Source organism: Lucilia sericata, unplaced genomic scaffold, assembly GCF_015586225.1.
Source record: "Lucilia sericata isolate MDLA Ls3-8-SP2 unplaced genomic scaffold, ASM1558622v1 Contig000336F_arrow, whole genome shotgun sequence".
NCBI classification, from domain to species: domain Eukaryota; kingdom Metazoa; phylum Arthropoda; class Insecta; order Diptera; family Calliphoridae; genus Lucilia; species Lucilia sericata.
Genome location: NW_023994356.1, coordinates 266,399 through 289,815, shown reverse-complemented (window position 1 = coordinate 289,815; position 23,417 = coordinate 266,399). Strand labels below are relative to the sequence as shown.

The window sequence follows — 23,417 nt, the reverse complement described above, 5'->3', positions numbered from 1 at the left end:
TTTCTAAGGTGAACTTCATTACATACATATATTAAATGTTGTAGGCTGACTCTTATCTTGATTCTTGTTTGAACACTTGTAATTTTTAATACATGAGTTTGTTAACGCTGATTAATGATGATAAAAAGTAAAAGCACAAGTATTAACTTGTTCAATAAGTACACAAATAAATACTTTCCCATACTAAAGGAAAAACTGTCCTTTTTTTGTTATTGTTAAAGAAAAATGTCCTTACTTTTATTAATAGTCACTTAAGTTAAAAAGTATTTAACCTTATCAGTTTGTACTATTTATTGTAATAGGATTTTTTGGTTTATTTTACGCTCTCTTTTTTGAGTGTGTGTGTGTACCAAGAAACCATGAACTTAAAGCACATAATTTGGAAAAACATACACAAAAGCGTTGTCAATGGAATACTGTAGTTAATACCTCCATTTAAAAACAGCGTTATTTTCTATTCGTATACCAATTATGTATTTCCAAAAAGGATATTTTTGTTAATTATGTATATTTTTAAACAGTTATTTCAAGGCCCGAAAATCAATTTATATTAAACATGTTGAAAGAATTGACAAATTATTTAGACAAATTTGGTAAATTGTAAAACTTGAATTAAATAAAAGCTATTTCACGTTGCATGTATATTATTTGGTAGTTTTGATTAGAAATTATACAGACAGAGTAATTTTTAATCCAGAGACGAATGTATACTTTTCTAAAGGACTGATTTGAAGTTGTCTTGGCGCTATTATAACGTCTTAAAAACTCACAAAAAATGTAATTTATAATTTTAGGACACATTATTTCAAATCCCAGTTATGATGGAGAAAATCTGATTCGTATTCATCGCGGCTCAATCTTTTAGAAAGTTATAACTTGATATCAGGTTTTCAACTTTTTTAATATTTTGTCGACCAGTGCTATTCAAGTGCAGTGCTATAGTGTTCTTTAAAACAATGAAAAGTGAAGGTTTTCAGCCAACAATTATTTAGCTACAACTAAAATTTCCTCTAACTTAGGAAATAAATTTCTCATTTTTATGTTTAGAAGATTTTGTTTTTGGTTAAAAGTTTTTTGTTAAAAAGGAAACAAATGTAATTAGACCTAAAAAAGCACGTGATCTGTAAACAAAATATTAAAGTTGTTTATTCTGATATTTTTGGTTTCATTGAAAAAAAGTTCTTATTTGAACGCAATACTTTTTATTTAAATGTCTGGTTTTTGAAATGAACTTTTAAGCAAATTTGAGGTGCTTTTTAATTTGTGTACAATATAAAAATGTTTATCAAAAATTAATGACCATACGTGACTTAATAACATGATGATTTTATTTAGTATATCGAAAGATGGCATTAAATTGGAATTCCAATATTAAAGAGTTAAAATGTATATTAGTTTATTTCAGATTATTATACCCTACACCACTTCAGTGGGGAGGGTATATTGGGTTTGTGCTGATGTTTGTAACGCACAATAATATTGGTCCTATACCCACCTTAAAGTATACCAATCGGCTCAGAATCATTTTCTGAGTCGATTTAGCTATGTCCGTCCGTCTGTCCGTCTGTAAACCTTGTAATCAAACTACAGGTCGCAATTTTGAAGATAATTCAATGAAATTTGGTACATGATCTTCTATTATCCCAGGGACGAAGCCTATTGAAAATGGTTAACATCGGTCCATTATTTCACCTAGCCCCCATACGACTGAACCCCCCGAATAGGGCTTTTAAACTTTGTAATCAAACTACAGGTCGCAATTTTGGAGATAATTCAATGAAATTTGGCACATGATCTTTTATGGTACCGTAGACGAAGCCTATTGAAAATGGTTAAGATCGGTCCATTATTTCACCTAGCTCCCATACAACTGAACCCCCGAATAGGGCTTTTAAACTTTGTGATCAAACTACAGGTCGCAATTTTGGAGATAATTCAATAAAATTTGGCATATGATATTTTATGGTACCGTAGACAAAGTCTATTGAAAATGGTTAACATCGGTCCATTATTTCACCTAGCCTCCATACGACTGAACCCCCCGAATAGGGCTTTTAAACTTTATAATCAAACTACAGGTTGCAATTTTGGAGATAATTCAATGAAATTTGGCACATGATATTTTATGATACCGTAAACGAAGCCTGTTGAAAATGGTGTACATCGGTCCATTATTTCACCTAGCTCACATACAACTGAACCCGCCGAATAGGGCTTTTAAGTTCATAATTATGTTTAATATACTCATATCTCGACAAAAAGCTGCAAAAACCAAGTTCTATACAAGATTTGATGACCCTCACGAATTCCATAATAATAGGTCCTCATATGACCCTAGCCCCTATGAAAAGCCTCCATCAAAATTTCACTTAAATGCCCACAATTTTATTCAACAATAAACGGTTTAAGTATGTATATCTGAGGCAAGGTACAATTCAATTTAAATGCTTTATTATGGCAAATAAATCACATTAAATTTTTGTCAAAGGTGTAGGGTATTATATGGTCGGCCTCGCCCGACTATAATTTCTTACTTGTTTAAATTTAAATTTATAAATTTTTTGTTGACTTGTAAAAAAAATACTACAATTAGATTGATTTACCTATTGGCAAAAAATAGCAAATGCCGAAATTGTACTTCACAACGTATACTTGATAAATAATATGTTTTAGAAATATATAACTCATACGACGTGTAGTGCTAGTGACAAATTAACAATATTATTCATCCGAACATAAGCATGTATGATATATATGTATGTATTTCATGGCATTAAGGATAAAAAATTTATTTTTTAATGCAAGTTGTTTGCTGCTGCAACCAGTGTTGCAACCAAACAGAACTCTTTTTAATGTTGACAAATTAAAAGCAATAACGATTATTTGTTGGTTTTTACTCACAGCAAGTAATGTTAGTGATTAATAAGTTCAAAGCTGCTACAAATTCTAAGATAAAACATGAATGTTACGTTATTTTAAATTGTTTCTTAAACTTCTATTTTAAAATAATTTCCTTTAAAATTCAAACTTTAAAAATGTTGCCCACACACAAAAGCATTTCCTTGCATGCACTTTCCATCAAAACCTTGTTTGCCACAGCCATTTAAATAATCACTAGTTGCAGTTTTATTTTTATTCTATTTTACAAAAATAATATCGAAATTAAAGTAATGGCCAAATGGTGACATAAACATGACCGCCATATTTGTAAATGGCTAATGGTGGAAGTTGCGAATATGCGGAAACAAACAAATGTTTAAAACAGACATTTACAGTTCTAGATTTCAAAATATTACTGTGTGAATAATTCTAAATAATTAGAGGAAGCAATTTTTATCATCATATACAATAAGCTTTTTGTACCCAACGATCCCATTATGGAAATAAAAAGTTTTTTAAGAAACTACATAATTGCTTCATAGTTGGGTCTTCTTTTCATAAAATAACTTTAAAATTCCTAACTTGCTTCAAAATGCCAGTATAGCAATGAAATTCGTCAAAAATAAGTTTTATTGAAACTAAACACCTATAATCTAAGGCCCATAACTGGCTTAAAACTACCAGTTGTTGTTCAGATCTTAACTCACCTTTGGACATTTTTTCATAATTTTTGAGAAAATAGTTTTATTTAGAAAAATATATTGCTTCTTATTTATTTACATAGATAACCAATAACACTTGATTAAAAATCAACATGGTGCTCCTTGGAATGATAAAATGAAGATTCTAAAGAAACAGGAATCTCATTTAAATTCAAGGGTTCCCTTTTGGCTAACAGTTTACGATTTTTGGAACTGTAATCCAAATCAATTTTCATGCACATGATTTTCCTTAGCTAATAGCAGATAGTCCTCGGCGGCAAACCATTCACTGTAGACTTCAATTGGATCAAGTTGCCAAAATTTGTGAAACGAAACTGGCGGCTCTTGCTGTAGTAACTCCAAGGGATAGTCATTAGTGCGAGCCTAAAATGAAAAGAAAGTATAACACGTATAATTTTATTTGAGAAAAATTAAAGTTTAATAAAATATTAATGAACGAATGCAAATTTAAACTTACCTGATGAAACCTTGACGAGTGCAAAGCTTTCAATTGAAGTGAATGCAAACAAGAGCCTAAAATCTTATCACCAGGCGCCGTAGCTGAAGGACACGAACAATGCTGCAAAATAAGTTTAACCACTGGCAATGAGAATGCAATGTCAACACCATCTGTGATATAATTGAAAGCATCTTCAACATATAAACGATAGCCGTAGCGTTCACTCAAATAAATTTCATCCATTGAATTTTAGCAACTAAGTACTTGGCAAACACCTGAAACGCTAAAAACGTAAACCAGAAAAAAAGAAGAAATTTCATTACGATGGCGAAACACTTTTAAGGTTTAATGATGTTTGTATGTGAAAATTGTATATCATTGAAAGAAGTGATAAAGAAATAAGACTGACAATCGCTGAAATATTGATGGCAGTTCAAGAAAATTTTTGTTACATAACCGCAGACATTAGTTCTTTTGAAAACTATGTTTAGAACAGAAATCATAAAATTTTTATACAAGATCCTATAACCTATGAGGATTAAAATGCCGTCAAAATATTTTTTATCACAATTTGATTTAATATTGAAATCAATGAGGCAAATACGTATAAAATCAAGTTAAAAATTTAAATTTGATTTAGTTAATTTGAAGTTTTGCCAAAACTCAACATAAATTTTCTTAAATAGTATAGTCTCTTTTGATTTCATTGCCATATACACTTTACAATCAACTGACTATCACTTACATACCTTAATAAAGTATCATCACCAGTAGGGAATAACCACTGTATTTGATGATTCTCATGTTTTGCTTGATTAACTTAAAGCAGTTTGAGTTGTTTGTTATCGTAGTTTTCAATATCCCTCAGAGCTAATTCTAGAATTTGTAATGTTTTAGCACAATGTTCCATCTCAACATTTGTTATACCAGTGTTTATTGTTGGTATTGTGTTAACATTGATATTGAAGTGATTATATCTTTACTGATAGAGCTTGCAATCCAAGATTTCCTGGTGAATTGGATAGTCACCATGCTTAGAATTATCACATCAATCCTAGAGGATTAATACGTTAGGAGAAAGGTTATCAGAGGGACAGTAAAGGGAGGAAGGAGTACTATCTTTAATCATATGGTTATAAGCGATTAACGATATTCTTAGAAAGATGGTCGTTTGGTCGATGGTAAGGAAAATATTTTATCCATAATCAGTTATATCATGCAGACTGCATTGAACGAACTCTCATGGTGGGCGTAGGTAAAAGGACTTTCTGTAAACTGAACTATAGTGCTTTATCAGATGGAACAAGATAGATGACTTTAGGCTTCCTACGCTAGATGGTGTCGAGTAACGATTATCTAGTGGAGCTAAGTATTTAGCTACCATCCAAAATAATAAATTATCATGGAAGAAAAATACTTAAGAAAGATTGAAGAAGGAGACTCGACGTCTACTACACTTGCAAGAATTTCATTGGCGGGAAATTGGGCTTTGTGTCCTGATATGATAAACTGGATTTAGATGTGCCTATCTAGGCATCACAATGATGAAAATCACATGCTCAAAGTAAGACATCACAGGCACTGTAAAAAGTACACCACAGGATGCTTTGAATACCTTCCAATATCTGATCCCTATAAAATATAATCTAGGGTGTGTAGCTGTAAGGATTGTGCTAAAGCACTATGAGTTACATTGGTTAAACCTTCGAGTGATAACCACACAAAAATCTTATACGAAATGGATCTATAAGACCAGGATAACATTTAAAACATAAGATAACGATATTAGCTATAAGATAGGGAATAATGGAGTAGACCCTTTAAGCTGTTTAAAGAGTATGCGATATTTAGCGACGTATCCAAGATGGTGCCGGTGTCTACATTGCTGACATGGAACTTTAAGACTCCCTAATGAATGCTGTGTTCTCCAAGTAGAAATCCTAGCGATCTGGAAAGTGGCTGAACTGTTGTGAAAGCATATACTATATATTTTTCAGCTGCAATTAGAGCATTTACATATACATATGTTATACGCTATTCCTGTGACTAATCGTAGAATGTAGATGTGTTATTGTAGTGATATTGCGAGGCTGTTTACTATAAGTCTGTGTTGGGTGATAGACCACAGCAATGTACAGGGTAATGATGTAGCGGACGAACATGCAACGCAAGGTTCGAACCTTGAACTAAATGTAAGTGACAGAGGGGTCAAATTAGCCATTTGTCACTATTAGAGGGTTATTGCTTTGCTTAGCCAAATATTCATGTAAAGGCTTTGAACTTTTATCTTCTAAATTACTAAAATATTTGATATTTTTGGCGTATTGTGCCCAGGAGTTGTGTATTATTGGCAAACTTTCTTGATGATATTTTAAACATGTCGTAACAGCAATATAAATTTCTTCACTTTTACTAGGAAGCTGTAAAAGAAGAATGTGAAACTTTAATATTTTGTTCACATTGTTGCGGGTAATATAACCAATTTATTAAAGGTGTGAAAATAATTTATATTAAAACTTTTGTTTTCAATTATCCATCACATTTTGTAAAGGAAATTCTTGTAAACTCCACTGGACAATCATATATTAAAGTCTTAAAGGAAAATTTATTTAATTGAATATTTATTATATGTTCTCAAATTTCAAAACAAAACCATGCAATAACCTAATGTACCTGACTGAAATTTTTAGGGTTAAATGAAGAAGTTTATATGTATTTTATACGATTTTGTAATTCTTCTCATGGCTACTTACACATGTCATTGATAATGCTGCATTTTTTGTTTGTTCACCATACATGGCACATATTTCACTATCATTATAGTGCTTGTTTTTGTTGTTCTTCATGCTTCCAGTCTACCATGTGGCTACTGGGCAAATGTATGAAGCTTTCTTTAAAATTATTTTCTGTTCTTGTGTATTCATACGAGGATTATAGTTGTCTAGGTTCGCAGTAATAAGTGTCGTATGAAAGTTAGTATGTGGCAGGTCGGAATCATTAGATAAAGTTGTAGTACGTGTTTTATTCGTTGTCATTGAAATTCGTAAATTATCATAAACGAAACGAGACAACTCATGGGCGGCATCAATACTAAATTCCGAGTTTTGTAATTGTTTTTGGTTATTATGATTTTCGTAAGTATCGGTAATACTATTTTAATTTGTTTAAAAAGAATTAATAAAGTATTTTAAACTATATGGATACTCAGAATATCCAGTAAGTTCATATTTTTGATCCGATTGTATAAACATACCTTTTGAATAGTGACATACTAAAAACGGTCTATCTTGGTAGAGCTCTTTTTCATGATCTGGACTGTTTCAGAGATACGTACGTCACTAATAAACATGATGGGTTTTATTAGAAGCACCGGCTGGCTTTCACGTAAACCGAACGAACCAAGTAGTCAATGAAATAAGGGAGGGAAACCATTCTCTCAATATTAGGGAATGGCAATTCTAAGGGTATCACAATGGGCCACAAGGTCTCTGAGTAAACTCGCCTACTAGCGAGCAACACACGTAACCTAACCTAAAAACTACACCAGCCCGCAGCAGTGGGTACTTAAACCATTTAGGATTTTCAATGAATGCAAAATGATAGATGATTATAGGCTCACTATCATATAATGCATGTTCCAAATATAAAAGCTGGTAGAAGAAATAAAAGTAAAATTTAAGAATTTAAAATATATCTTTGCCTATAACCCAGGCAAACAAATGTTTAACCAAGACACCAAAGCTTTGCAAAGTATACTTCTCTAAATGATTGAGAAAAGCATTCAAATCTGGCCTCAGAATTTCTCCTTCATAACAGGTTTTTGAAATATCGTATCCTAAAAACAAAAATGTATTCATACTTTGCTATCTGGGTTTCGAAATTTTTTAAATTTTTTTGTTCTGTGTAGTTATTGGCAAATCAATATAAATAAAGCATCTGCGATTTTTGTGATTTTCATCATTTAGTTTTTCCATAATTAACCTTAATAAACATTTGTCCTTTCTTCACAAAATACCACCCATCTTGTGTTGTCACTGATTATTTCCATTTGTTAATTAGTATTCGCAGTTGTACTCGTTTTCATGTTCTTTTGAAGTTACAATAGTTTTGGTATTAAAATATGTATTGTCCAGTCTCCTGGGTAATTGAATAGTTCATCCAGTACATGTGCTTTAATTCTATATTTTGGTTGTAATTCCTTTGATTGTTTGTTTATAATCTTCTTTAGATTTTTACTTAATTCATTATTATGTTTTGTGTCTTGGCTTTGTATAAAGAAGACAACATCGATAGGTGATGCTGCAAAAGTATAGAAAATTGTTAAGATCCTTGCTCGGTTGTCGTTTACTACAAAACTTATGGAAAGGATAGATCAATAGAGAACTCATTCAATTAGGTTGTAGAAATATGGACACTCAATTTGTTTGGAATATATAAATATGAATTCAGTTCTCCTTACCGATCACATAAGACATGTGTATATATAGTCCTGATGGAATTTTTTCGATCCTCCTTTGGTACATCTTCTAAAGATCTTCATATTTATATTTTAAATTTCATCAGATTCTTAACCACTGTGTGTTATATGATAGTCTGATATTTTAATTAACACAGGCCAACAAAATTTTAAAACCCAGTGATACATTTCTACAGGATTAAGCTGCGCTAAATTTCTACTAACTACAAAATTTGCTATTAGTCCCGATTTTTCAGATATCTCAGCAAACTATACTCTGATCACAGCGTTAAAAATGTGCTGATCTGTGTAATTTAAAACAAACTTGTACAAGAATGCAAATCATTTAACTAAATGTAAGATGAGTGTGTGTGAATAGAACAATAAAGTTAATCAAGAATGAATAAACAATTACAATTGATGTTTGACAATTGTATGTTTTCAATATGAATAAATATCATTTAGAAATTATAAACAAATATTTAAATTAAGGTGGGTCAATTGACAATTACACAGTTATTTCTGTTAGTTTTTGCAATTTACTTTTCATGTAGGCTCTAAAAGAGGCTATAAATGTGGTTAATAAAATCATCACATTATATGATCGATCTACCATGTCCGACTATATTGACTTATTTGTTTTGTCTAGTATTTGTCTTGTAAATTGTCACTGCGCCAATAACTAGACGGAATCAGTTGAAATTTATAAATTTATCATATTATTTATTACTTTGATATGCAAGTTGACATTGAAATTTTGCATCCTTTGTCATTGTAAAAATATATTGTTATATTTTATGTTCGAATTTTTTTATTATTCAACACGTGTTTCTCTCTAATTATTTCGTTTGGTGCACAGGTTTATGATCCGTTGCTATTGATGCTCCTACATCAACTGTTTCTTAATATTTTATTTGAAGACACTATTTACATGAATTCAATTTCACTCATTGTAGTTGGAGTTTTTCGTTTATTGCGCATAATCAAATATTTTGTGATTTTATGAATGAAAATATATACATGCACATGTAAGTATAACTTTGACTTGTTCACAAGAAAGTTATGTGACTAAAGTCATATTGCCAATATTCAGTTTTATCATATTCATTGTATGAGTATCATCAACAAATGTTACAAAAGGTTGTAATTTTGTAGTTTTTGAAGATTTTTATAAATTTGTCTTAATTGTGTGATTTTGTTTTCTTTTTAACTTTCAACGGAGCGTATGCTCATTGAAATTGTGTGTGTAAATTACTCATACGACCCGTGGACTGCAAACCATTTGCATACTTGGTATATAAATAACCTTTTTTTGTATAAATTCAAAATGAATCACGATGGAAAATTGAATATTCGGTTTTAGTTTTTAATAGACAAAATAGATGCCAAATACAAAACCATAAAACTGAAGAAATAATACTTATTATTTATTTGAATTATTAAATAAAATTTATTTATTTCCTGCATCTATAGAAGATTCTTACAGAATACTTAATTTAATCAATTAATTATACAATACAAATAAGTTTAATTTATATAAATTAAAACTGACATTAAAATTTATTATAGGACAACTTCTATTATATAATTTTAGGTATCTTTTAAAATATTAAGGTAAAAATAAATTTAAAGATGAACTTAGTTACCAAATAGAAGAGTAATTAGTATGTTAGATAAGAAAAAAGATACACATATATGTAAATCCAAAGTGATAAAAAACCAGATAAAATATAAAAGTGAATGATGTGATGTACTTTGCAAATTAAAGACTTATTTTTAAGCAAAAACAAAATCTTTTCTAATTGCAGGCAGCACATACTATACACAACATTTTGTATCTAAATAAACAAGACCTGTATATTTGTCTTCTGATGGGGAATATTTTAATTAATATGAGAAAGAAGTAAACTACTATAAAATGATATAAATACATATATAGAAGTATACATATACACATGTATGCAAATCTATATAATTAATAGGCAAGACGATTTTTGTGACCCCTTTTACTCTTACAGTATACATCTGATCTTGGCAAAAAATATATCATTTTAAAGGTATTTGTTCACAGATGTGCACAATATATATATTAATGAGATCGGTTCAGAATTTTAGGAGCTATAAACGTTTAAAGTTGTTACTAATACATAAAAACAATAGTCACACGTACGTATTCTTGAAATTAAAAACAAACAAACAAAGCAAGAAACAAAACAAAAAAAGTAAACAACACGGCTTTTTGAAAAAAGAGAGGAGAGTGCAGAAACGTTTAATTTCTCTGTTTTCTTTTTGTATTTTGCATGATATTTGTTTTTGTTGTTTGTTTTAATAAGATTTTTGTAAACAAATAAGTATGTAAACAGGCTTAGACAATGCGAAAATAGGATTTTATCTATATATATAAAATTCTAACGTTACTGACTGACTGACTGACTGACTGACTGATTGACTGATTCATCATCGCACAGCCTAAACGGTTAAAGCTAAAGAGCTGAAATTTGGACAGGGGGTTGGTCTCCCACCAAATAGATCCACTAAGACGGGATTTTTGGAAATTCGAATGTTTAGGGGGTAAAAAAGGGTAAAAATGGGTAAAATCGGTAACCTCATATCTCCTAAACTAGAAAAGATACAAAAATAGTTTAAAGCTTATCGTCGTTCATTTAAAAAATAAGCAGACAGGTGTCTGGTACTTTTTTCAATTTCGGCCCCTTTAGGAAATAAACGGGTAAAAACTGCATTTTGGTACTTTTTTTGCACCCCATGTATCTTTTAAACCAGTGAACATTCAAACAATATTTTTGACTCCTTCATAACTTGACGAAAAAATAAAAATATAAATTTAGTACTTTTTTGTTATTCGGATGTTTAAGGGGTGAAAATTGTACCTATTTTTGGTACTTTTTTCATAAAACATTGATTTTGGTTTATTAACTTATAACTTATAAATACATAATAACGGGCTCCCACTACGATGTTGCAACATTTTGGAATATAATTTTTATTTCGTTATTGGGTAGAAAAAAAGTACCAAAAGGGGTAAAAACGGGAAATTTGATTTTATTCAAACACAATGATCCAATTTAGATAAAATTTTTAGATTTAGAAACACTAAATATGGAACCCCGGTACCAAGTGATATTTTTTGGTACTTTTTCATTCTCCATCTGGTACTTTTTGAGTTTTCTTTGATATTGAAATCGAAACATGAAATTAATAATAAAGAGACTTTTTGGTACTTTTTCGATCTACACAGGTATTTTGTTGAGTTTTCTTTAAAATTAAACCTAGAAGCATGAAATTAAGCATGTAGAGCCCGGAGTAAGTGAGAATCTATAAAAGGGGACTTTTTGGTACTTTTTCGTACTTCGACTGGTACTTTTTGAATTTTCTATAATATTGAACCTAGAAACATGAAATTAAGCATGTAGAGCACGTAGTAAATGAGAATCTATAAAAGCTGACTTTTTGGTACTTTTTCGTTCTACAAAAGGTACTTTTTGAGTTTTCTATAGAATTTAAACTAGAAAAATGAAATTAAGCATGTAGAGCTCGGAGTAAATGAGAATCTATAAAAGGGGACTTTTTGGTACTTTTTCGTTCTTCAAAAGGTACTTTTTGAGTTTTCTATAAAATTTAACCTAGAAACATGAAATTAAGCATGTAGAGCCCGGAGTAAATGAGAATCTATAAAAGCGGACTTTTTAGTACTTTTTCGTTCTGCAAAAGGTATTTTTTGAGTTTTCTATAAAATTTAACCTAGAAAAATGAAATTAAGCATGTAGAGCCCGTAGTAAAGGAGAATCTATAAAAGCGGACTTTTTGGTACTTTTTCGTTCTACAAAAGGTACTTTTTGAGTTTTCTATAAAATTTAACCTGGAAAAATGAAATTAAGCATGTAGAGCCCGGAGTAAATGAGAATCTATAAAAGGGAACTTTTTGGTACTTTTTCGTTCTTCAAAAGTTACTTTTTGAATTTCCTATAATATTGAACCTAGAAACATGAAATTAATTATGTAGAGGATGGATTAAGTGAGAACCTATAAAAGGGGACTTTTGGTACTTTTTCGTTCTTCAAAAGGTACTTTTTGGATTTTTGTATAATATTGAACCTAGAAACATGAAATTAAGCATGTAGAGCCCGGATTAAATGAGAATCTATAAAAGGAGACTTTTTGGTACTGTTTCGTTCTACAAAAGGTACTTTTTGAGTTTTCTATAAAATTTAACCTAGAAACATGAAATTAGAATGTAGAGCCCGGAGTAAATGAGAATCTATAAAAGAGGACTTTTCGTTCATCAAAAGGTACTTTTTGAATTTTTGTATTATATTGAACCTAGAAACATGAAATTAAGCGTTTAGAGCCTGGATTAAGTGAGAACCTATAAATGGGCACTTTTTCGTTCTTCAAAAGGTACTTTTTGTGTTTTTAATAATATTCATCCTAGAAACATGAAATTAAGCATGTGGAGCCCGGTGTTAATTAGAATCTATAAAAGCAATCAGGGACTTGAGTGAATGAAAATTTAAACTGGAATATTTTCTGGTACTTTTTGAATTTTCTATAATATTGAACTTAGGAACATGAAATTAAATAAAATAGGTCTTTTGGTACTTTTTCGTACTTCACTGGTACTGGTACTTTTAGAGTTTTCTAAAATATAGAATATATAAACATAAAATTAAACACGCAGTATCCCAATTGAACGAAAATTGAAAAAGGATACTCTGGTACTTTTTTGTTCTTTTACTAATACTTTTCGAATTTTCTATAATATTGAACCTAAAAACATAAAATTGGACATGTAGCTTCCTGATCGTATAAAAATCTTTATGCGATTTTTTTGGTTTCTGGTTGAAAATTAAACATGCGTCATCCTGATTTAATGAAAATATATAAAAAGGAACTGTCTGGTACTTTTCGTTCTTCAACTGTTTTTTTTAATTTTCTGTAATATTGAGACTAGAATCATAAAATCAAACTTAAAGAGTTCTCTAAAAGGGGAATTTTTGATATTGCAGATATATATACATTTACAATAATGATATTTATTTTATTCCATTACGATGAGGGTAGCGAAGCACACTGGGTATAGCTAGTTGTTTTATATTTTTGTGTAAAGTGCTAAATTATGAATGAGATAATGATCTATTTTGTTATAATATCGTTACGATTGTTACCAAATCGAAAGAAATATGTTTATAAGACTTCAGTTTTATTTTTCGATTGGAAGTTTTTCGTTAATTAAACTTTTCAAAATAGTTAAATTGAAGGACATTCCCGAGGAAACAACGAACTGGGAATATAAAAACATGTGTAAATAATGCTTGGGGACACCTAAAGATATGCCAAACAATGTACTGATATTGGTGTTTGACCTGGAAAATTATTGGTAGGACATCAGTACCGGAATTCAGTAATTTTTTTTGGAATTTTAAGTATTGATATCGTATAGTAATGACAAATATCAGTTACATTAACGAATTTTCAATTCCCTAACTTTTTAACGACCGTAGAATATTTTAAAGGCAAATATCGGAAAAATACAAGAATGTCAAAAGTTATGTATTGAAATATTTTTAAAATATAAAATTATTAACGTGAACTTTTTATTAATTTTTTATTTTTTCGATTATGTTTAACGAAGAAAAATCGGTGAAATGAAATTCAGAATACATACCACACAACGACAATTATTGTTAACTTAAGAATTTTTACTATTTAATGACAAAATGTTGTAGTTAAAAAAATAGTGTTATAAGGGGGAATTTATACAGCATATACCTGATGGATGGACTACTAATGACATCCAAATAAAATTTATTTATAATTAGATTAGACATTATTTATTTTAAATATTTTTATTGTTTTGACAAATTCTTTAGAACATTTCAAATCTGTATTTTGAACAGCTAACATTTCTTTACTGGTGTGTACACTGTACAGTAGAGTACTCCAGCATTGTGAACGATGCGTAAATATGTAGGGGATAATAAGTCGATAGAAGAAATGTTCGTTATTTTTTATTTTTAAAATAGTTGAAATACTTTTGTAAAATAAGTTGTATAACTAATTTTGACAATTGAGTTTTTAAACTTCTGATGGGACTTTTACTAAAACCCATCACATTTTCTAAAAGAAAACATTATTCAAAGCAAATTATACACTTTGATAATATCAATAAAGTTAATTTTTTACCACAGATTTGAACTACAAAAATAGGGTTTTATTTTAGCTTATTTATGCAATTTTTCCAGCATTGGTTCTGGTCGAATTTCGACCGCTGGGCGAACTCTAGTTAATATAGATATGCCAAATTAACGTTTCCCTAGCACAATTTTGTTTTACCCACAGGAAGATTCTTTTAATATTGATTTCTTTTAAGTACTCTGAAAACCAAAACATCATGACTATCCATTTTTTATGTGAAAATAAAGAGAAACTTACATTTTTCCAAGCATTAATTACCATTGTAATGATGTCGTCTTGATTTATCGCGTATTAACTTATTGTAGTAAGATTTATTTAAAAAAATTTGTTTTTTTCTTATTTTGAAAATATTTTGAAGTTTAAAAAAATATTTTTATTGCTATAATATCATCTATGCGATAACATAACGATATCCTAAACGTATTGCGTAGGATGAAAATCCTCTTACAGAAATAAATACAACAATTTGGCAACAAAAAATACTTTACAAAATCAAAAAAATATCAATTTAAATATTTGTATTGTTTATTGCCGATTTTACTTTTAAATATTAACATTGCGATATCAAAAAAATATTGCTTCCAAATGTTTGTAGGGATGTTGCTGCCATTAATTTTACACAAAAACGAGTTGCCGAACTTAGGAAAATGTTTAAGAATTGGAGTGTAGATATAAAAACATATGTAAGTATGGAATAGAAAGGCATATGACTCTCACCTACACCACTATAATTTTAAGGGTATTATGGATTCTATTATTTCACCTCGTCCTTATAAAAGCAAACCCACTATATAGGGCACACATTATAAGTTGATTAATATACCAAAAAGTGGTAGGTAGTAGATGCTTTCTTTGTGACGTTAGACTTATGATTTACACTGATATCAGGTCTTTCTCTTTTATACACAGCCCAAAACTGTAGATAAAATTAATATTATTTTATTTTCTCTAAGATTCAAGTATTCTTCATATTTTCTTATGATATTGCAAATCTTGCAATTTTCGAATATATCAAAGACGGATTTTTTATTAAATTTATTTAGAATTTTTTCCTTTACATGTAAAACAAAATAAAGTAAAAAATATTTTAACAACAGTCATGAAATGACGCAATGATTTCCTGAAACCTTTAAAACATACATTTCATTTATATTCATTATCTTATGATGAAAAACATCAAAAGGAATTGTTGAAAAGTTTTTCAAGTATGTTATGGAATCTTATGCCTCTTACATTTTTACTTATGTATATCAGGAATTCATAGGATAATTTTTTGTGTTTCACACGTGAAGAAATTTATTTCTCTGTCCTTCAAATTAATTTATTTTCAATTATCAAGAAGTACATATGGCATTTTACTTTTTTTTAGCGAATAACAAAAAATTTTGATAATTTTTTTTAGCTTCAGAAAATCTTATTGCAGATTGTATTGAATCGAACAATTTGTAAAAACAATTAGTTGAAAATAGCTATTTTTTTGTAGTGTCACTTAAAACAAATCAAATTTATGAAAATTATTATCAAAATTGTTTAAAGGTCCATCATTTAACCACCATTTTCAATTTCAAGGCTCAAACATTAATACTTAAAAGAAAATTTTGAAATAGAATAAAATTGCTGCTTTTCTTTTCGTAGACGACTTGATGAAAAAGTTTGCAAATTGCACTTTATTAACAGAAACAAAAAAGAAAAAAAGTTTTATGTTTAATTTTCTTGCTGGCATAACTCTGTTAATTTTCTAGAAAGCTTCAGGCCATTTGAAATAAAAACAGACAAAGGTCAAAACATGCCAACACTTACGAGTCAATCTTCCTTAAATTATGGATGAATATTTCTTAGTGTTACAAACTCTATCACCAACAATGCTGGTGGATAGTATACAGAATGAACATGTTTAGAACCTCTGTTATATTTGTTTCAAGTAAATAAAAATGTTTTATGTCTGCTATTGAAGTTATATAGAGGTGGTTATTTACTAGCTTGTCTATTTAATCACGAGTTTTACTTATTATATGATTAAATTTTCAAGATTGGAAGGATTTACATTTATAAAAGACACAATCATTAAACACAACATGAAACAGAAAAGCAGAGAAAATAAAACCAAAGAAAACTTTAGTGGTTTAATAATTTCTTCCAAATGTTGTGTATTTTATAAAAAAGCCATGTTTACCCTCTAGCACCTTCAATCATTATCCAGGAGAGAAACGTAAGTAAATAGAACAATTCAAATGTCTTGAAAAGTTATAATATTTTCATTCCTAGAATCCGCTAGACAAATATTCAAGAAGAGCAGTTCGTTTCCTTGCGTTTTTTTTCCAAAATTCTATATTATTTAAATCTTACACTTTGCACATTTCCTATTTCTTACACTTTAATCATCTCTGTATTTCTCTTCAAAGAGATGACGAATTCTAAAATGAAAACACATATACCCCAAAGATATATTTCGTGTTTTTCAGCAATGAATCCCAAGTGTTATGTGCTATTTTTTAAACTTTATGTACAAAAAATAGAAATATATAAAAATGGTTTGAAAAAGAAAGCAGGTATCGAAAGGAGGAAATACTAGTCGGAAAAAAATTTCTAAGAGTAACTATTTTTATTATAATTTTAAATCTTTATTTAAATAATTTAAATGAACGGAAAATGAACTTAAATTTGAATATGTTGAATGTGGGTAGACAAATTCTGTGTTCATTAACACAAGTTTTTTTGTGAAATTTCTATAAATTACATTCGGCACAAGATGCACGTGTACAACTCATTTGTCATAACTTATAGTTTTACTTATAGTTTAGCCTGCGAACTTTAAATTGCCATTTTATTTTACTTTTATACAACCACAATAATACATCTTTTTATTACACCACACTATAGAGAAGACAGTATTATGAATTTGTGATGATGTTTGTAACGCTCAAAACAATTATCGCTATATGCACACTAAAATGCCCAAATATGATTAGAATCTGCCTCAATTTTACGCTAAATTCATCAATAGAAGTCACCGAAATCAAAATTCTCCTAGATCAGTTCTGTGTAGTTAGGAGATTTATTCAAGATAGTAGACCAAATAATCACTTCTTAGGGCAAAATTAAAAAGTACTCTTCATGAGGTCAAGAGGTTGTATAAGCTTTTTCTAGAATTTATATTTCAGTCTTCTCACATTTTACTCATCCTGCAAAAAACTTTTATTGTAAGAACAGAAGCTGAAATTAAAAAATTGCTTTCTCGTTTGTATTTTTAGTCATTATCTCTGTTTTCCTCTTCAAAATGAAAACTCATATTCCTCAAGAATTTGTTTATGGTTCATGTGCAATGAATCCCAAGTGTGGTGTGGAAAGTTTTAAGCAATGATATCGTTGGAGGTTATTATTTACCATTAACGCTTAATAGTTATCTATAAATTGTCGATGTATATAGGGTGAAAAAATGTATACCGTTTTCTAAGATTCTCGATAAAGAAGACATATATAGTTTTGTTCACAGTTTAAACATATTCATATTTCAGAAATTCTACTCAGTTTTTGGTTTCATAAGGGTATCTTGTCTGATACCTATAGGGTAAAAATAAAATATAAAACCTCCAAATAATATTCGTACCTACATAACACAAGAAATGTACATTATTTGGTCAATATGTGAAAAATCATCTTTATTACATGTTACAGCACATACAGCAATATACTGATTCTAAGTCTGTGCCCGTTGTTATTGTTTTTGTCACTTGTTGGCAAAATACAAACAACATTTGCAGCAATTGGTGAAACGTTTAGAATTTATTATAAACTTTGGGAATAAAGTTTAAATGTTTCTCATTTTTATTTTTGGCAGATTTCTTTTTCGATGGAAGTTTTTTGTGTATTTTAAATGGAAACAAATAGAAGGAGAGTTAAAAGTTTTTTTGTGTTTTAAACTACGTGATCTGTGTACAAATTAATAAATGTTGTCATTTTCTGGAGGTATAATACAGTTATATAAGTAGGTGATTCCATTAAAAAAAACATTTAATCCTTTTATTTTAATGTCCCCTTTTTATAATGAACTTGTAAATATATTGTTTATTTCAAGGTACTTTTTGATATACACATCATTAAAAATGTTTTAAATTATAAATGCTCAAACGTGATTTTTGCTTAAAATGTGTAACAGTTGTATCCCGAATGGCTTCAGAAAATAAGAATTTACATTAATCAAAGTTAAAGTCTTGATATACCATGTACGTATGTACATACGTACTATGGTTTACAACGAATACTAAATAAATTTCGTTTAAATAACTCATACGCCGTGTTGACATACAAATTTACAAACGATTAATATAAATATTAATAGTTTATTAGAGTCATTAAGAACTTTGTGAATATGTATATTCTCTGTACTCAGAGTGTTGACGAATGAATGGTTGGAAGGATATACACATTAAAATTTAAAACTTTTTTAAGAAATACGTGTTGGCTCTTACCTTTATTCTAGTATAAATACATGTAATTTTTAACTTCTATTATTAACGGTGATTAATGATTGTGGTAGGCGAAGAATAAGTACATATTAAAGTGTTCAATAACATAAGCAAAAGTTTTGTCGTTCAAAAAGGAAATATTTTCTTTATTTTGTTATTGTTAAAGAAAAAACACCTACCTTTTAATAACAGTCTACTAGTTCAAAAAGTATTTAATCTTTACAGAGTGTATTATTTGTTCTAAATACGATAAAATCTGATAAGAAGTGTTAATGCGATTTTTCGATTTATTTTTCTTTTACTATTTTTTGTTTTGACCAAATAACCATGAACCATGAAAAATATACAGCAAAATATAAATATTTTAGTTAATGCTTAAATTTTAAGAAGCATTTAACAAAGCAAAAGAGATTGCAATCGTTTAGGTCACTAGAGAGTCAATAAGAACATAACTTCAAATTGCGATAGAGAGAGGCTTATTGCAATAATTGATACCTTGTAAAACTCTTAACATTTCTAATTTAATACTTTAACTAAGGATTGCATCCACGAATATAAAAGTTCGCAATCATTAGATTGCTGCTGAAGACTGCCAGTTTACATGAAAATCTAAAAATTTCCGTATGGGACAATGAGGGGTTCTCAAGTTTAACTTTTAGTAAAACTTTTAACTTTTAGTAAAATAATCCACAGTTCGCAATCATTAGATTGCTGCTAAAGACTCCCAGTGTACATGAAATTATTCCTCTAAGATTAACATATATTTAGCCAAATTAACATAAAGAATATCCATATCTCTGGTGTACTTCAAGTGACATTGTTATTTGTATAAGTACAATTTAAAATATGTTAGTTTTTTTTTGAAGATTATCTACTTCTCCTAAATGACTTGACGAAAATATTTGCTAATTTCACTTTCCCAACCAATAGTAAAAAAGGAAGAAAGTATCAAACTTTCTTTGCTTTTATGTATTTTCTCGCCATATTTTAAAAAACCTCCAGGACTTTTAAAATTAAAACAAACTAACATTTAAGATCCATTCAGTCTTACTTTAGATGGAACTGTTATATAATTTACTAACTAATTAGAAGACTTAAAACATAATATTAAAACAACATGCATAAGCATTTCTACACCTTCTTCAACCTTGTATATTTAATGTGTAATCTTTTAATTACTCAAAATAAATAGACCTTTATATTTATCTTTTAGTGTGTAATATTTTAATGAAAATGAAGAAGAATTGAAAAAATTCTTAAAATGTTTTACTATTTCTTTTGAAAAAACATATACAGGTGTTTTCTACAAATTGTACAATTGTAATTTTTTGCTCATTATATGATTAGATTTTCATCTTTTAAAGGAAACGCAGTAATAAAACATTCATGTAAAACACTCAGTTAATAGTAAAAAATATAAAAAATATATTAACAATACGTGTTGTTTTAAATGACAAACTTTTTTTAAGTAACTAATACCATATACAGACCTACAAAAAATATAAGTTATTTTGTATTGTGGTTACTGCTGCAGCATTGTGCAAACCTTAATATATAACACAAAACAACAAAACCTATTTTTATTGTGATTCTGGTCCGTAATGCCGCAAATGTTTGTATTAACAACAACATTAACAGCTGTAATATGAATATTTGTGTGGACAAGAGAAAGAGGAAATATATATTTTTTAATCTAAATGGTAAAATTAAAATAAGAAATTCATGTTTATTTATGTATTAAATATTTAACTTCTAACTTCTTATAAAACAAACCATCTTCAGTATTAAAGTATTATCGCAGCATTAAAAAAGTAAGTATATTTATCCAACATTTTCTGGGCAAACTTCTACCTATACAAACAAAAGAATATTTTACAAAGAATTTTAGTGGAAATGTGATGTTTGTATATGCAAATTTTACGCTATTGAAAATAGTGATACAAATAAGGCTGACAATCAGTGCCCGTAGAAATATTGACGAGTGGTTAACCAACAAATTTGTTGCCACAGGACCACCACAAAAATTGGAACCCTTCAATAATGAGATGGGAATGGAAAATTGAAAATATATAAAACGAATGAACTGTATGACATATGTATACAAATATAACTATACGAAAATATTCTATATTGCAATTTAATTGAATATTGAAATCGATGAGGTGAATACACTCAATCCCGTTAAAAGAAATTAAAAATGTATATTGAAATAAAATGTAAAATTTCAATACAATTAAAGTCTAAACACTGAATGCAAGAAATGTGAATTTAAAAAAATTATTTAGTTATTCTAAAAACATATTGGAAGCAATCGGCTTAAAAATTTATATATTTGAGTAATAAGCATTACCATTATCATCAATTGACTTACATGTACCATCATCTGTAAGAAATAATCATTGTCTGGTATTGTTATACCCTACACCACTTTAGTGGGGAGGGTATATTGAGTTTGTGCTGATGTTTGTAACGCACAATAATATTGATCCTATACCCACCTTAAAGTATACCAATCGGCTTAAAATAATTTTCTGAGTCGATTTAGCTATGTCCGTCCGTCCATGTAAACCTTGTAATCAAACTACAGGTCGCAATATTGAAGATAATTCAATGAAATTTGGCACATGATCTTTTATGGTACCGTAGATGAAGCCTGTTGAAAATGGTTTACATCGGTCCATTATTTCACCTAGCCCCCATACAACTGAATCCGCCGAATAGGGCTTTTAAGTTCATAATTATGTTTAATATGCTCATATCTCGACAAAATTTGGCACATGATCTTCTATTGTCCCAGGAACGAAGCCTGTTGAAAATGGTTAAGATCGGTCCATTATTTCACCTAGCCCCCATACAACTTAACCCCGGAATAGGGCTTATAAACCTTGTAATCAAACTACAGGTCGCAATTTTGATGATAATTCAATGAAATTTGACACATGATCTTCTATGGTACTGGAGACAAAGCCTATTGAAAATGGTTAACATCGGTCCATTATTTCACCTAGCCCCCATACAACTGAACCCCGCAATTGGGCTTGTAAACCTTGTAATCAAACTACAGGTCGCAATTTTGGAGATAATTCAATGAAATTTGGCACATGATCTTTTATGGTACCGTAGATGAAGCCTGTTGAAAATGGTTTACATCGGTCCATTATTTCACCTAGCCCCCATACAACTGAATCCGCCGAATAGGGCTTTTAAGTTCATAATTATGTTTAATATGCTCATATCTCGACAAAAAGCTGCAATAACCAAGTTGTATACAAGACTTGATGACCCCCACGAATTCCATAATAATAGGTTCTCATATGACCCTAGCCCCTATGAAAAGCCCCCATCAAAATTTCACTTAAATGTCCACAATTTTATTCAACAATAAACGGCTTAAGTATGTATATCTAAGGCAAGGTACAATTAACTTAAATGCTTTATTATGGGAACTAAATCACATTATATTTTTGTCAAAGGTGTAGGGTATTATATGGTCGGCCTCGCCCGACTATAATTTCTTACTTGTTTGTAATTGTTAAAGAAAAATGTCAATATTTTGTTAATAGTCACTTAAGTTAAAAAGTATTTAACCTTATCAGTTTGTACACAGAAAAAACTGAAAATGTGTTTTAATTATCAAATTGATTGTATCAAGCAAGTTTTGCACCTATCAACAAAATTATGATATCAATTATGAAATTTGTAAAAAAACATTTTTTCCAATTAAAGAAATAATCAAAACAATTAACATCAGTAATTAAATTTAAAATTTAAAATTAGTTAATTCATTAATTGGATAAATTAAATATTTAATAAAATTAAACTTACATTTTAATTAGTTTATTAATCAAATAAATTGAACAGTTTGGTTAAAAATGTATTAAAAATCAATAAAGTCGATGATTGAAACAATCAAAGCATTAATTGAATGCTTACAACATTAAAGGATTCCTTTACCTTTAACAATGCGTTATGCACTCTCAAAAATATCTCTTTATTGTCACATTTGAACAAATAAAGTGATTTATAAATATTAAAATATTTATGAAACTTCAACTTCTTATGCTTAAAATATTATTGACTATTTGAGAATTATTTTCCGTTATAAATAATGAAATTATTTAAATAAAATATCAAAACAAAAAACCAAAATAAAAAAGTAGGCTGGAAAAACTTTTTCAGCCAATTAAAAAATTAATTGATTCAATTAAAAGTTTAATCAAATTTGTATACTTAGGATCAAA

At 29.0% G+C, this 23,417-nt stretch overlaps 1 pseudogene; it reads right to left on the bottom strand.

The window, feature by feature from the left end:
- Positions 1-3,682: 3,682 nt before the first annotated feature.
- The window catches only part of LOC119603788, a 47,186-nt pseudogene continuing 27,451 nt past the window's right edge, over positions 3,683-23,417 (bottom strand).